Source organism: Phaethon lepturus, unplaced genomic scaffold, assembly GCF_000687285.1.
Source record: "Phaethon lepturus isolate BGI_N335 unplaced genomic scaffold, ASM68728v1 scaffold11768, whole genome shotgun sequence".
Classification (NCBI taxonomy): Eukaryota; Metazoa; Chordata; class Aves; order Phaethontiformes; family Phaethontidae; genus Phaethon; species Phaethon lepturus.
In genome coordinates, this window is record NW_010558342.1 from 208 (window position 1) to 2,539 (window position 2,332).

Genomic DNA, 2,332 nt, shown 5'->3' on the forward strand with positions numbered 1-2,332 from the left:
GGGCAGGGGGAGAGAAGGCGTGTGAATTAGCCTTTATGGGGCACGTGATGGGGAAGGGGGGCTGGCCCCAGCTTCAGCTGCCAGTAAAAGCACCTGCACAGGGGCTTGGTATGTCCTCTTCCAAATGAGGCCCAGAGGGTGATATGGTGGGGTCAGACTCGTGTTTGTCCTAAGTAGGAAGACAGCCAGTGTTGGTCTTTCTTTGTCAGACACACCAACCTCTCTCTTCTCACCTGGCAGCCTGTATCACTCACCACTCTCCTAAAGTTGAGCCCTGTAGATTAGAGTGTCTGAATTAACCTCAAACCCCAGAATGGACTGTCTGGATTATGTTACTAAGGCCCTACAGAGGGTAGATGCCAGACCATGATTTCTTATTACAAAGACCAAGTCCAAGGCAAGGCTTGACACCTACTCGGATGAAGCGGCTGTGAAGAAGAGCCTCCACAGACAGCAGTGCTGGCCAGCCCACGGACGGGATCATTGCGCTTGGCTTTGTGCCTCAGGCGAGTGAGCTGCAGCAGCCCATCTTTCTTCTCCTCTGATGTTTTCTGGAACCAAGCTGCCTGAAGGCAGCCAAGCAGCTCCTTCCCTCTCACTGTTGCTGTACCTGGTGGTCCCCAGAAGTGCTGGGTACCACCTTAGGAAGGAGAAGCCAGCCTGGGGAAAAATGGGAGTACAAGGAACACAGCAAGAAGGAGACCATGTGTCGGCAACTTTTCCCACCAATTTTGCAGACTCAATAAGTGGAGTGAACCATAGTTGCTGTGAGGTCCACTTGCTCCTTGTTCACCCTCTGTTTCGTGACATGCTCAGATGACCCCAGGCAAATGCTCTCTCTTCTCCCAGCTTTGATAACGGGCCCTTTCATCTTTGCCACCAGAGACAGCTGGGTCCCAGCACAGTTCATGTGCTCAGCTCTCAGACTGAGAGCACGCACTGTGCTCAGCTCTCTCGGACGAGCTGAAACAGAAGTCTGCTGCATAGACGCTGCCAGGTTTAAAAGAGCAGAACAGCCAGGCGGGGGGGAGTCTGCCTGCTTCCCTTCCCTGGGCAGGCATTGCAAAGACTTCAGCCAGAGAGGAGGGAGCCTCCCAGAGTCCCCAAAATATAAGTGGTGTGTGTGGGAGAGCTCCTGCCAAAAGCCCTGCAGAAGCAGATGTACTTACATGGAGGAAGACTTTGCCTGTCTCTTTTCTATCCCTGTTAGCAACCTATTTCCCCATCATCACCCAGCCTGTGGTCTCTCAGTCCCAAGAGCCAAGCGCAGGGCAGCTGCACGGCTGCAGGGCTTGGAGCAGATGGGATGTTTCAGTGCGGTGCTGAAGGCAGCAAGACAGCAGGAACGAGCAGCTGAGATCACATATTCTTCCTGTTGAACTGAAGACACCACTTAAAATCTGTTCTCTGACCTTCTCCTCTGCCTGACCCAAGGACATGTGAGAGGTGAATGTTTCAGGCCTGGGAAGGGGTTTGCTGCAGGAAGGCTGTTAGAGGAGGTTGTGTTCCCAGCTTAAAGGCAGGGTGCATTATAGCAGGAGGCTCCTTTCCCATTTCAAGCCTGGTTGTACTTTCACCAGAAAAAATTCCAGGGGACTGGCTGAAACAGTGAGACTCCCAACCTGGATCTGCAAACTCCATCAATTCAAGTGCTGGGGTGCCTGTCATCCCTACAAGGCTCTCTTTGGGAGAGGTAATCACTCCTGGAAGTAATGGTGATGACTGACGCTTGCTAAGCATTTTTTGCTTTTCTGGGCAGCATTTCAATACATGTTACAAAATCATGTCTTGTTGAAGATCAAGAACAGATTGGGATGGTTGCACAAGTAGTGCAAGATAGTTGTGCACTCTGCCGCCCAGCCGTTATGCTGTCAGAGTACCCGGGGGGTCTCCAGATGTGCATTTAGAATGACCAGCTTCAGTCTCCCGTTGTATAACTATGGCATTGATGAAATAGGTAAAGGTCCATGGAGAGAACAGAAGAGTGACCTGGGAGTGCTGAAGAAGTAACTGGATATGCACTGAGAGCTCCCATTTGCTCTTAAGTGTCTGTTAAGTTTTGTATCTAGCAATTTCAGGGTCTGAATAATTGATGCAACACCTGATGTCTCAGAAGACCATCATGTTGCGGTGTATCCTTACAGCTACTCACTTTGCTGAGAGACTGGAGGAAGGGAAGGAGATGATAGCGCCTTCCCACCGGACGAGTAACAGTGACTCAAATCAAGTGAGTAGGAGCAAAGATGGTCTGTGGGGATTCAGGGCCTCTGCAAATGAATTGGTGTCACCCACCTGTGCCCCTGACAACCTTCCCAACAAATTCTGCAGCAGG